Here is a 15234-nt window from a genome sequence, read left to right as displayed (position 1 = left end):
CTTACCCATATTTTAGCTTATATTGGCTGTTGAAATATCCAATTTCTTTCTGGAAAAAAAGAAATAGAGGCTCTTCCCAACACAGGTCAGGGACTTTAACTACACCTTTGCCTGAGAGAATTCCAGGACAATGCTCTCAAGGTGTTGGAGACTCCAGCCCCATACTTCCCTGAAAATTGATTGGACCTACAGCTCTAAGTTTTTCTCAAATGCAGGTCAGGAACTTTAACCCTGCCTTTGCCTGGAAGAATTCTGAGACAATGCTCTTGAGGATTTATGGTCTCAAACCAGATGCTTTCCTGAGAGATGTCTGGATTTATTTCTGATAATACCTTCGTCCTCTAGTTTCCTGAGGGTTAAATAGTGAGCGTATTCTAAAAGGTAAACTTTACATTTCACCACAATGGGTCTCATTAGAGAATAACAATCAGGCCTGGAGAGGAAACACTCTTATTGGAAAATATCCAATTTCTATGAATAGATCAGAGATGACTCCGTAGAACACCTTGTTTGGTACAATAATCCTTAGCCCAGAATTTTGTGTTACAAAAGATAGAATGTCGGGCGGGTCACAGTGATTCAGTGGCAGAGTTCTCATCTGCCATACTGGAGACCTGGGTTCGATTACCAGTGCCTGTCCATGTAAAAAAAAAAAATGGAATGTCTCAGAAGGCATTGAAGAAGGAGATACTCATGGAGTCAGTGACATGAAACTAGGAACAGATCCAACAAGAGAAAGTGTTTGAGGGGCATGAGAAAGTTCTTAGGCAAGCAAGGATCAAGAGGTGGTTCCCAGAAGGGTGAAAATGAAAGAGTATAGAGAAATCTTGGAGAACTGAGGAAAGAGAGAAAGAAAAACAGAGAGACTTGATTTGGCCACCATTGCATTTCTGCTCAACATGGAGAAAAGCTCCCAGTCATGTCTCAAGGGTCAATATCGAACATCATGTGAATCTCCTTGTATTTGCATTCCATGGAGATGGTCTTGTGCCAGCTCTGAGAAGGGAATGTGAGACTCAGTGTAGACTAAGTTATGCACTTGGAAAGCTGAACAAAGCCCGTAGATTCCTAGACACAGAGTTGGATGAGGATGTAGCAAGGCATGACAATGAACGAAACAAGAACAAACAAGCGAAAGCACATGATCAAGCCTCCTCATCAGCAGCCATTACTTACCAGTCCAGATGGTTGAAGAAAAGTGTCTCCTGTCTGGCCTACAAAAATATGTTGCTGGTGTTCTGGTTTGAAAGGAAGTATGCCCCCTAAGAAAAGCCATGTTTTAATATAAATCTCATTTCTTAAAGGTAGAATAATCCCTATTCAATACTGTATATTTGAAACTGTAATGAGATCATCTCCCTGGTTGATGTGATTTAGTTAAGAATGGTTGTTAAAATGGATTAGAGGATCACATGTCTCCACCCATTTGAGTGGGTCTTGATTAGTTTCTGAAGTCCTATAAAAGAGGAAACATTTTGGAGAATGAGAGATTCAGAGAGATTCAGAGCAACACTACAAAGCAGAGAGTCTACCAGTCAGTGACCTTTGGAGATGAAGAAGGAAGATGCCTCCCCGGGAGCTTCATGAAATAGGAAGCCAGGAGAGAAAGCTAGCAGATGACGCCATGTTCGCCATGTGCCTTCTCACTTGAGAGAGAAACCCTGAACTTCATCGGCCTTCTTGCACCAAGGTATCTTTCCCTAGATGCCTTTGATTGGACCTTTCTTTAGAGTTGTTTTAATTAGGACATTTTCTCGGCCTTAGAACTGTAAACTAGCAACTCATTAAATTCCCCTTTTTAAAAGCCATTCCATTTCTGGTATATTGCATTCCAGCAGCTAGCAAATTAGAACAGCTGGATTTCAGTCTAGGTTCTTGACCATGCCATGAAAAAGAATTCAAGGGCATAGCACAAGTTGCATAAGCAGTTAGAAGGTTTATTAAGAATGCATGTGAAATGATTCCTGGGATAAGTTGGGACTTTCTTCACCAAAAGAGAGAAGAGATAAAAGAGAAAAAGTAAGTTTCAGTGGCTGGGAAATTTCAATAAGAGTTGAGAGGTCATCCTGGAGGTTATTGTTATGCATTATATTGATAATCCTTTTTAATTTATGGTATATTGGAAAGGTTAGAGGAAATTACCTGAAACTGTTGAACTGTATTCCAGTAGCTTTGATTCTTGAAGATGATTGAATAAGTCTATATCTTTTACAATGTGACCATGTGGTTGTGAAAACCTTGTGGCTGATGCTCCTTTAATCCAGGGTATGAGCAAATGAGTAAAAAGTAAGGAAAAAAATTTTAAAATTATAGGGTATTTGCTATTAGTTGGTAAAAAATAATGAGACAGAAGAAATTGGGTAGATTGCAATACTGGTAGTCAAAGAGAGGAAGGGATAAGGGATATGTTTTCCTTTTCTTTTTTCTTTTTACTTCATCTTCTGGAGTGATGCAAATGTTCTAAAAATGATCATGGTGATAAATACAAAACTATGTGATGACATTATAAGCCATTGATTGTATACATTGGCTAGACTGTATGGTGCATGAAGACATCTCAATAAAAATATATTTTTAAAAAAGAATGCTTGTGAGAGAAAATGCAGGCACTTTAACAAGAAAAGAGTGGTGAGAGGCAAGAAGCTGAGAGCCTGATGTTGCAGAAACCTTGAAGTTGGATGTCTAGCTTTCAAAACTGTGAGAAAATAAATTCCTGTTGTTTAAACCAGCTAGTTTGTGTTATTTGTCGCATTACCTATGGTCAACTAAGATACATATTTCAATAAAGGAAACCCACAGCAATCTACAACAATATGTGAGATCAGATTTGAGATCTAATCTGATCTCAAATATCAGGATCTTTGATTTAGGTCCTCATAGACAATATGTTGGCCAAATATTTTGCTACTCCATTATCTGGCTACTTAATCAATATACATTCTTCAGGTTATTTTCTTATAGCATTATTCCACTTCTAATGCCAGTTTTCTGTATTAATTTAGAGTAGAAGTCAATTTTAAGACCTCAAAATTCAGATGCTTAAATATGAAATAAGTTTTTTTCTTTTGCCCAGAATACTGTAATGTAGGCAGACAGTCGTATCACATAAGTGGTTATGCAACATAAGGTAATAAGGCACCCTGGTTTCTTCATTCTTACTACTCTGCTTTCCCCAGGTTATGTTCCTCATCTAATTTATAGAAGCTGGCTCAATAGCATCACATTTGCTTTCTTTGTGAATGAAAGAAAAATGGGAAGTAAAGAGCAATCATTTTACTTTTTAAAATGTGTGACCAGAAGTTGTCAATGTATCATTGGCTTGAATTTAATCATATAGCTATATCTAATTGTAAAACACATTGGAGGAAGACATTTCTAGGTTTACACAGGGTTCTATGACTAAATGGAATAAGGGAGAGTAGATAATGAAAGACAATTAGTAGTTTTTTATATATAAAAAAGCCACTAAAGCCCTAAAACCAGAAATAAAGAAGTAGTTCCTGGAGAAGGATTATTATGGAGAGGAGGAATTGTGCAGAGAATGCTTAATTTTGTAAATTGTGTTTAATGTATTGATTAAAAAAATAAACCAGAAGGCAATATATAGTATTGCAAAAAATGAGGGAAAGTTAAAATGATCATCAATGTTGAAGGAGAGTGATCAAAGTTAAAAAATTAACAGAAGAATATAAATTTTACTATATAATTGTGTAGTTGTTTCTGATATGAAAATGAACATTTGGAGCTTTACACAGTGTTTAGAGGAAGAGTTTAGAAGATTCTTATTATTTTCTGAAACGAGTAAAAGAAAAGTGTCCTCTTGTATCCAACACCTATACTTTCTCACTTGACACTGTTTAAATATTGAAAACAAGTCAGGGAGAGAAAGAGGGAAATACTGACAGCCAATTGAAACATATTTTAGCTTTTACACTACAGAATTTTTTGCCTAAATTACAAAGTACCAGTAAAATTCTCAGCAGGAAATAGCATTACAAGGTTGTGATTTTGTGAGGGTACATATTTATGTGCATGTGTTATATGTGTGTGTGTGTTGCACATGTAAGTGTGTGGGGGGTAGGTGGGTGGGTGTGGGCATGTGGTAGGGGGAAGTGAGAGCGTGAGACTGTATGAAAAAGGGACAGGAAGAAAACCTCTTTTTCATAATACTAATTCATTCTTGTCTTTTATTTTTTTAACAAGTTACTATTGTTAGCTAATGTCTTATTCATGTTAAAGAAACAGTTTCTATTTAGTCCTTAGATAGAAATACGAAATTCCAAACCTAAATGACAAGTCAGACAAAAATAAGTATTCTTATAATCTCATCATGTTTCTGAATTCTAATACAACATGACATTCATAGGCTCAGTGATCTATAGAAATAACTAAAGGGTAGAACATATAGGTTCTATATATTTAGTATATTTCCACACCATTGATTTACAGATGAAAGAACAGAGAACCATATTAAATAACTGATTTGAAAGAATTACTAATGAATTTGTAAGTAATACACACAATTGTAACCACCCATGAAAGTTATTAAAATCCGATGGAATTTCAATCATGTATGGATGGAAATTCCAACTGCTACATATATACTAAATCAGTGAAATTAACTTTTAAAACTTACTTATGGGAAATGTTGGTTTAAGAAAGGTGAATATGCCATTTAAAACAGAAAGGTAGTACAAGAGTTGTGTTCTTACTGCAACATGTATTTTCAGATTATAATTACTTTACATATATGATCAAATTCAATAGCTTTCTTTATTGCTGAAATAAATTTTAAAAGTTTGACAAGTTGATCCATACAGTGAAATGAAGCATTTCTTTAACCACATTTTTCACTATTTTAAGTAATTTAATATATAATATGAAGACTCATTTAATTGTGTTTCAAAGTTAAGATATCAACAGTAAACTTTCCCTTTTAATCTAAAAAGTAGATTATAAAGTAGATTAAAGAAGTAGATTAGAAAAGTAGAATATAAAGAGCATAGTATTCACCAGTACATTCAAATTTGTACCCAAGCCTTTGACTAAATTTTACATTTGGTACTAAAATGATTTATCATTACCCTCTATAAACTCTTTAATTTCAAAGATATCTCTATTTAGTAACACTCATGAATCTTTTTACATAGTGATTTAAGAGAATGTGGTCTAAGATATTGGTTAATTTAACCATTAGAACAATGTTAAACCAGAATTTCAAATATATTTGCAAGAGAAGGATACGTGATCACTTATGCTTCATCAATAAATATTAAGACAACCACCAGTTCTTCCTTTTCATATCATTGTTATGCAGTTTCTTTGTTGCTCCTGATTATAATGCTGGCCATGCACCGAAAAGTAGTGCATTGTGGACTGAATGATAAAGGTCATGTGCACACATAATGCTTTGGCTGATGGAGCTATTGCTGCTCTGCCACCCGGCAAAAACTTTATGAAATTTTATGTTAGCTGCTCCACTGCCTTTTGTTATCTGAGAAGCATTCTTCCTTTAAGCTTCTTATAAATAAGTGGGTTAAAGAAAAAGTATACATATGTGAAGTGCTAGCATAGTGAAAGGAAAAGTTTATTCTTCCTGGGGCATATAATCAGTGCACACCGTCATCTGGATATGGAGGGATTTGTTATTAGGTGTAAAAGAAATATGGAATCTATGTAAAATTAGGATGCTTTCTCCTTAGCAACACTTAATATTTTGACTAAGTTTTCATTTATTTTCAAGAATAAGAAAGTGAATTTTATATATATATCTTTTTTTTTTGCGTGAGCAGGCACCCATAATTGAACTTGGATCTCTGGCATGGCAGGCGAGAATTCTGCTTGCTGAGCCACCATGGCCCACCCAAATATAATTTTATTAATAAAAAGATCTACATAGTATAGCAGAAAATGTGTAGTAGTATTTTATTTTATGGATTGCAAAATATATAAATTTAAAACATCAGTTTGTTTTTATTATCTGTTCCAAGAAAAGCACCTAATTTTTCATTTCTGACAGCATGTTAAATCACCTTTTTCAAAAATACTAGGTTAAAATATTTTGACATTTTGTGACATGGTAAATATTTTATGACTGAAGAGGAGCCAGTTCAATTTATTGAACTAGATAGTAGTACATCAACTTTATCAGTGGAAATAAAAGAGTTTGAAAGGACAACTGGAAATAACATTTAACAACATGATTAAAGCATATATGAACATTTACTTGCCTTACAAGTTTCAGTTTGGAAAGTGTAACCTAAAGTTCTTATTTTGTACCCAACTGAATGCAATTAATAGCTGGCAGTGAGATTACTTGATGATGATAATATATCCTAATAAGGATATATTTCAATCAACAAAGGTCAGAGTTTCAGACTAACAACCTACATTCCGTGAAAAGGTTAGATTATAGTATCAATAATTTTAAAAAACGACTCCTCATGAAGATACATTCTCAGGGAATCAGTGAAAATAGCCTAACCATGTGTCATAATTAGATACAGAAACCGCATACTATTATTGCAATATTGCCTCCATGTTCATGAAATAATAGATTAAATTACAATTACATCACTTCAAACTGAGAAGATACATACAAAAGAAGTACCCACACTACTTTAGCTATTGGCAAAATTTTTCCACATTTTTGTTACTAAGGTATATTTTTATATAAAATGATGTAATGATAGAAATTGAATTGAGAATTTGGTGAATTAAGAGTACACCAATCCTGAGAAAAAGAGAACTTCGCTGTGTATGTGGAATTATAGGTTACATATTGCCACAATTCTCTTCCTCACTCAGATTTTAATTCTACAAATTAGAAAATAAAAACGAGCCCCTCCATGTCAATTTATTTACAAAGCTTTTCTTTCCCCAAATCATGGCTCACACAATGCCATTATATAGGTGTGTATCATGAAATGAGGCATGTAGATCTAGGGGTAGCCATATCGAAGTTTCTTTCAAGACTGAGTTTGGGACAAAAAAAATATTTTCTTCATGAGAGGTACTTATATGTTGAGCATCCAAAATGTTCAGATGATCAGAGCATGTTTTTATTCCTCAACACAAATTTATGGAATTTATTGAAGGAATTGCTAAATATCTATGGAATAAATGAGTAATGCAATGGGTGTGTGAAACTACAGTTAATTTAAGAATGTACATTAACAGTTTAAAAAGAATAATTTTGTCAATATCTGTGGACAAGTGTGCTATTTAATGTAAGTGGCATGACGCGTATAATTTTGTTAACAGTACCTCTTCCACAAAAATAAGCATAAATTGCCCTCTCTATTGGAAATACAAGTGTCAACATTGACTGAGAGCAGAAGCAAAAAGTCACATAAAAGAAATAGACAGGAGATGAGTTTCAGTACTTCATAAACAGAAGGAAAATATACTTTTAATTTAATATAGAATCAAGAAGACACTGTTTTATCATTTCCCCTTGGAAAGCAAAACTCTTTAGCGATCTAAGAGTAAAGAAGATATAACATTTAAAGGGAACTTTTAGCAAGTGCATAAGCAAAATTAGGCTTTATCTCAAAATGTAATAAAATCCCTGCTTCAAAATATTGGCAAAGACAATTGATACAGGTATAGAGTGAAAACAGTTTGAGGAACATAAAATATAGAAAGATTTAAGGGAAAAACATCATACTTCTGTGGTGATTTGAAATTCAGGATACCCCAGAAAAACATATTCTTAAATTTAACCCATTTCTGAGAGTGTGGACCTGTTCTAAGTGGGCTTCTTAGACGAGGTTACTTCAGTTGTGTCCCATCTCCATGAGGATGAGTCTGAATCCTTTTACTGGAGTCCTTTTTAAGGCAGTGAAATTCTGACAAAGACACAGAAAGCCACAGGAAACAAAAAGCTGATATGGAACCACGAAGAGAAGGCAAAAGTCAGGAGAATTGTCACATGCCTTACCACGTGACAGGAGAACCGGGGACTAATGGTTGCCAGCCCCAGAATGCCGGTGTTCGGGAGAGAAAGCATCACATTGATTATACCTTGATTTAGACTTTCTCTTGGTCTCGAGGCCATAAACTGACGAATTCCCATGGTATGTGCTTGGGAAACCTAATTAACATAAACGGATGTTGGCATTAGGAATGGGGCATTGCTATAGCAAATACCAAAAATTTGGAAATCGCTTTGGAATTGGGTAATGGATAATGGCTGAAAGAATTGTGATGGACTTGATAGAAAATCTTGGATTGTTTTGAAGGGACTGTTGGTAGAAATATAGATGCTAAGGGCACTTCACTTGAGGTCTTAGAAGGAAATAATGAATGAGTTATTGGAAACTGGTGGAAAGACAATCCTTGCTTAAAAGTGGGAGAAAACATGGCAAAATTGATTTCTGATGTCTAATGGAAGGCAGAACTTGAGACTAAGAAAATTTCCAAACTAACTATGGAAAGTGCAGCCTAGGTTCAACTTGATACTTATAGTGAATTTAGAGAGAAAAGGGATAGTCTTGTCAAGATTATCAGAGTCAAGTGCATCTGTTTGAGTAGCTACAGAAATCAGGTTTTTTTATACTTCATATCTTTAAAATGTCATGAATTGAATGAAATGCATTTAAACCTTTGTATTTAGAATTTAAATATTGAAATGCTATTTCATGAACTCATGTTTTCTTAATGATAGCAATAGAAAATTTTGGTTAATATTCTCTATATTTCTTTATTTAACTGAATCAATTGAATACTTAGAGAAAACAATGGGTGACCCTGAAAGAATCTAAGTAATCCATAAAATGACAGTCTTTATATTTTGAAAATTAAAGATGATTTAAAAAAAAGGAAATTATTTCAATTTCAAATGTTTTAGAACCAAAAACAGAAGAAATAACAGAATTCCCTGTGCTTAAACCTAATTGTTATAAAAGAATGGTTCTATCCCAAGAGTTACATGCATCGAGAATTAGCAAATAAATATAACTATTAGTTCCTGAATTTATTAACATAGATCAGAGCAGCATAATACAGGCTATTATTGACCGTCTGTTATCATTGCTGATGTGCGAGTTGAATTCTAAATTAAGATAATAATTTCTTAAGCTAGTGTGAAATATTATTGGAAGTTAATTTTTATAAAAAGTTTTTAAACATGTTTATTTTGCAATACTTTAAAATGTACAAGACTGTTGCAAAATAATAGAAACCCATTAGAGAACTTCAACATGCCCACACCTCCTCTAGATTCTGACACCTTCGCATACCATTCTATTTTTCATCCGTCTGTCTAATTTCTCAACATTTGGGAGCAAGTTGCCTATATCACACTCCTTAAAGACATTTCATAAACATGAGGATATTCACTTACGCAATCATTTTAAGTGCAGTTATCAAATTCAAGAAATTTAACATTGATATGACGCTTACAATCTAGATTCCAAGTTTTGCTTATGCCCTTTTGAGACTTTTCTCCTCCATTCTTAGATTCCATCCAGGGACATGTATTTAATTGTCACTAATTGTCTTCTAAGTTTCTTTCTTTCTTTTTGAACTGTGGAATATATATAATGTAAATCTTCTCACCCCAAGCATACCATTCACAGAGATTAATCACCTTTACATTGTTGCTGTACCCTGATGATCATCCATTGACTAAATCTTTCCCTTCACTCCAAACAGAAAACCTATAATGAATTTGGAATAACGCATTTCCCCTGCTCCTTGCCCCTGGTAACCTTTACACTAATTCTGTCTCTATGGATTTGAATATTCTTTGCTGTTTTATTTGAGGTTACCAGTGGGTTTAAATTCTACATCTGTGGCATATTTCTCAGGGACTGGAGCCTAGCCATACTTAGAATTTTTTTAATCCTTCTCTCCCTCTCTACATTCACTCTCTGCCCTCCGTACCTGTAACCCCCCTCTCTGTTCCCCCCTTCCCCCTCTTGTCGTAGACCGCCCACTTCCGTAGCTCGCCACAAACCCACAGCCTTTCCTGTTTTTCTCCTTGCTTCTCTATTCCTAATTCTAGCTCCACACCTGCCTAAAGCTTAGCAACTGCCGCCTGGCTTGTGTGAGTGGCTGTCTCCCCCTGACGTGTGCGCCCAAGACTCCACCCCTCCCCGAGAGTACTTAAGCCCCACGCTTACCCCGCTCTGGGTCGTCCGAGCCCCGGGGTCTTCGGACCCCAGACGTCTCACTCCTCGGGTTCCCGGGTGGCCCATCCCGGTGTGTATCAATAAAGCGTTAACCTGAATGTGGCCTCAGTGAAGACTTTTCTCGCAACCGCCGGCTGGGGAAAGCGCCGGCTCCAGCTTACCCAGGTTAATTCCCTGCGAGCTCGTCCCCAAAACCACGCAGTGTACCAGTCTGCCGCCCGGCTGAGTTAATCCCCGGCAACATCCTAAATCTACAGAAGTCTTGTTTGCTTTGACAGCAACTTCAATGGTATACATGCACTATGTTCCAATACCCCCCCATTTCCCCACCTTTGTGTAGTTCTTCTCACAGATTACACGTTTACACATTATGAGTCCAAAACCATCAATTTATTATTACATTTTATGCATCTGCCTTTTTCATATTGTAGTATTAAAAAGTGGAGTTAAAAATCAAAAATACAATTATATTAGAATGGGTATAAATGACACCCATGTCATTGTCTTTACCAGAGATTTTATATCTTCATGTGGCTTCAGTCAATTATCTAGTGTCTTTTCCTTTCAACATGTAGAACTCCATATAGCATTTGTTGTGAGACCACTCTAGTGGTAAAAATCCCCTCTGCTTTTGTTCATCTGAGAAGGTCATAATTCTCTCATTTCTGAAAGACAGTTTTGACAGATACAGAATTCTTGATTGGCAATTTTTTGCTTTTAATACTTTAAATATTTCTTCCCACTGCCTACTTCTATCCATGGCTTCCCAGGAGAAACTGGCACTTAATCTTATTGAGGATTCCTTGTACATGACACATTGTTTCCCTCTTACAGCTTTCAGAATTCTCTGTGTTTGGAATTCAACAGTGTGATTACGCCATTATGTGAGTCTAGTTGGATTTACCCTGTTTGGAGTTTGTTTGGTATCTTAGATGTGTATGTCTTTTGTTAAATCTGGAAAGCTTTCAGTCATTATTTTCTTAAATATTCCTTCTACTCCTTTCTTTCTTCTTCTTCTTCTGGGGCCCCCACAATGCATATATTAATATGCTTAATGGTGTCCCACAGTTTCCTCAGGCCCTGCTCACTTTTCACTCTTTCTTATACTCCTGAGACTGATTTCAATTGTTTTATTTTCAAATTCACTGATTCTTTCTTCTGCCACCTCCAATATGCTGTTGAACCCATCTAGGCAATATTTAATTTCTCTTACTGTGGTCTTCAGCTCTGTTTGGTTCCTTTTCATAATTTCTATCTCTCTACTATTCTTCTCTATTGCTCAGTTACTGTTTTCCTTTGGTTCTTTGTTGATGTTTCTTTTAGCTTTTTGAGCACACTCAGGACTATTTTTAAAGTCTTTTCTGGCATGTCAAAACCTGGTCCTCCTCACTGATGATTTCTAACATTGTAATCTCCTTTGCTTGGGTCATTACTTCCTGTTTCTTTGTGTTTTATGAGCTTTTGTTGAAACCTGGATATTTTCACATTTAAATGCACATCACTGGCACTTAAACTCTGAGACATCTGTTCCTCAAGTTTGTAAACAACTGGTGCTTTGACAGACTTTTCCTTGAATGCCAATAGAAAGCAAAAAAAAGGTGGGGGGGGATGAAAAATATACCTTTCTTAATCATTGCAGATTGATCTGTGTGAGTGCTCTCCTTTACATCTTATCCATGCAATGAGTTTGGAGAATAGCTCCAGGCCAAACTGGAGTGGCTTTGCTTGTCCTTTTTTGTGCACGCATCATTGTCATCTTGGGAATACATGTGTGGCCCTAGGCACTCCCTTGTTCCCATATATATACAGTTGTCCCCTCTCCTCTAAGAAACAGTTTCCTCATGTCCCAGCCACTGCTTTGAATGTCTTATCACCAGAAATCCCTTGCCTCATGCAGCTGCAATTTGACTTCTCTCTCACAGTGCACTCTAGGAGAACTCTGTGGACCATCTTCTACAGAGAGGGCTGGTTCTGGGATAATGAATCCCTCAACACACCAGCAGGCAAATTGAGCCAGACACTCAGGTTTTCAGAAGGTGCGCAAGCATTACTCTGCTCCCTCCAGAACAGGGACCAAGGACTTACACTGAGACTGTGGGTCAACTCCTTGCCAAGCTGGTGAAGGGTGCCAGAGGGGCCAATCAGGGAACCTGAAGATCCTGATTTTAAGTGGTATTTTTCTTGATTGAGTGCATCCCTATTACTGCAATCTTTTAACTGTTTTCTGGAGCTTTGAGAAAGATGTTTCTGAAAGTTGTTCAAAGTTTCTGGGGGGAGAGGGTAGATAACGCTCTGAAGTTTCTCACTCTGCCATCTTGGTTGGGGTGGGGTTTCCACAAGAGAGTTCTTTATTTTTTAAAAAGAATTCATAAGCCATTGGGTATACCAACCCTTTTCCATACCCTTTTATTTATAGTTAAGAAATTAGAATACAACATAATAAGAAAAATAATGCTAAAACAAGATTGTTGGCTCACCATTGAGGTTACGAATACACATTCAATCATTTGACACCTTATTGAATGCAAAGCACTACGAAGCATCTTTAGGTGGTGGTCCCAGTGGCAGAATTCTCGCCTGCCATGCTGAAGACCAGGGTTCAATTCCCTGTGGCTACCAATGTTAAAATAAAAAAAGAAGCATCTTTATCTTCATTGTACACAAATGAAAGAAGAACCCAGGGAGGGGAAGAATGGCACTGTTTTCCTTGGGGAGGAAGATGTGAGTGATCTCTAGTCTTGTCGTGTTTTGGTAAGATTAACCCATGTTTTGTTGGATTCTGTGCTGGTTTGAAATGATATATGCACCTAGAAAAGCCATGTTTTAATCCTAATCTCATTTTGTAAAGGCGCCGTTTCTTCTAATCCCTATTCAGTATTGTATGTTTGAAACTGTAATCAGATCATCTCCCTGGAGATGTGATTTAATCAAGAGTGATTGTTAAACTGGATTAGCTGGAAGCATGTCTCCATCCATTTGGGTGGGTCTTGATTAGTTTCTGGAGTCCTGTAAAAGAGAAAACATTTTGGCAAATGAGAACAATTCAGAGAGAGCAAAGCAGAATGACATAACCATGAGAAGCAGAGTCTACCAGCCAACGACCTTTGGAGATGAAGAAGGAAAATGCCTCCCAGGGAGCTTCATGAAACAAGAAGCCAGAAGAGGAAGCTAGCAGATGATGACATGTTCACCACATGCCTTCCAGAGGAGAGAGGAACCCTGACTGTGTTCACCATGTGCATTTCCAGATGAGAGAGAAACTCTGACTGTGTTTGCCATGTGCCCTTCCACTTCAGAGAGAAACCCTGAGCTTCACTGGCCCTCTTGAATCAAGGTATTTTTCCCTGGATGCTTTTGATTGGATTTTTCTATAGTCTTGTTTTAATTGGAACATTTTCTCAGCCTTAGAACTGTAAACTATCAATTTATTAAATCCCTCTTTTTAAAAGCCATTCTGATATATTGTATTCTGGCAGCTAGCAAACTAGAACAGATGCCATAATCCTTAGGATGTGTGTCCTTCCAGCCATCCCCTTCTTAGGCTTTATGTAATGTTTTCTTACCAGTGTCTTCCTCCATTTGCTCCTAGTCTTCCTGTTGTTGAATTGCCTTTTTGACCTCAAGTGTTGTCTTGGCTATTCTCCGATCTGATAATGCTTTATTATTTCCAAAATTGACCATACCAGTCACACACTGTCATGTTTGCCAGCCCTGAATAACCAGCTCCAAACACCTTGGCTTGGGCTATACCCTGAGTGAAAGTGAAGGGTTTCACTGGAGGCCTGCCCTGAAGAGATGAGTGAGAATCTGATACCTTTTTAAAGGAGTTTTTTCCACTTTGGATTTTTATATCCTGGCCAATACTCTCAATCTCCTCCAAGTTAACACCAATCCACTTCTGAAGGTGAAGGTAATAATATTCCTGAACATGCTCATTATCTGTTTCACCATTTTACACAGAAGATTTCAGTGTAGAAAATCTATGTTCCACCTCCTTTTCCTGCTTGTATCTCTCTGTCTTAGCTTGTCTTTGAGATGCCATAGCAACAAGATTAGGACAGGCCATGCAGGAACTCTCAATGTTATTTTCAGTAAAGTTGTTTTTAACTTGGGGCAGCGCAAATTCTCCCACATGATAGTAATGGCACTGAGTTAAGTAGTTTAGAAAGTGTTCTCAAGCCTGTTGCAAATGATCTAGATGCTTGCTGGGTTTAATTTGTTTCCTGGCAAGAGCTCCTTGAAATGATGGCACCATCAGGTACTTCAGGTCAGTGGAAGCAATCTCTTCCAGGTCTTCATTTCAGCAGCCTTCTCAAGGAGATCCAGTCCCAGGAACACCTTATCCTGGACTATGTGGGGAACCAGTGGGTTCAGTTGCTACTTCCGCTTCATCTGGAAGCTGCCTGCAGGTTTTGAGTAGCTCAGGGAGTCGTGGGAGCACGAACTTGTCTTCTGCTGCTGTCATCTTGGGGAAGGGAGGAACTCAGAAAAACCTACCAGTTAACATTTACCCTCTTAAAGTTTTGTATTTAAGGTGAATTTTACTTATAATTTGTTTTGGAGAATTCATACTATGTTTATTTTGGGGAGTTTTGCTTTGGAGGAAAAGAAAAGATGATAATTAAATGTATATTAAGTAACTAGATAAGGTATCTACTCCAACTGCAATGAAGAAAGAACAAAATGCACTGTAATCAGATACACTTGTCACATTATAGTTTGATTTCCAATTACAACCACCATAAAACTCACACTGAAAATTCTTAAGGGAAGATTATACTTATGAGCAACAAGTACTCATTGTGCTACTCATAAGTGAGAACTTACATGTTAAAAATATAAGAACTTGCTTTCATTTAATTTCCATATGTATAGAACATGAAGTACACGTACAAATTCCTATGTACTGTTTTCAAAAGCATATGCTAAGGTTATTCAATGTGCCAGACACTTGGGATCAATCAAATAAATCATATAGATATTTTCCTAAGGATCACATATCCTAAAGCGGGGAATGGAATGAAAACAAGTGAAATACAAGGTAATTTCATAAGTACATCAATAATGAAATGTGCAAATTGCTGAGATATGATGGTGT

The 15234-nt window shown here is 36.5% G+C and overlaps 1 pseudogene; it reads right to left on the bottom strand.

Moving 5' to 3' along the window:
• Positions 1-7473: 7473 nt before the first annotated feature.
• LOC143666135 (immunoglobulin-binding protein 1 pseudogene) lies at positions 7474-14601 on the bottom strand (annotated as a pseudogene).
• Between the last annotated feature and the right edge of the window lie 633 nt (positions 14602-15234).

This window comes from Tamandua tetradactyla, chromosome 22 (assembly GCF_023851605.1).
Source record: "Tamandua tetradactyla isolate mTamTet1 chromosome 22, mTamTet1.pri, whole genome shotgun sequence".
Classification (NCBI taxonomy): Eukaryota; Metazoa; Chordata; class Mammalia; order Pilosa; family Myrmecophagidae; genus Tamandua; species Tamandua tetradactyla.
The sequence above is the reverse complement of the archived record's forward strand: the minus strand, read 5'-3'. Positions and strand labels throughout refer to the sequence as shown.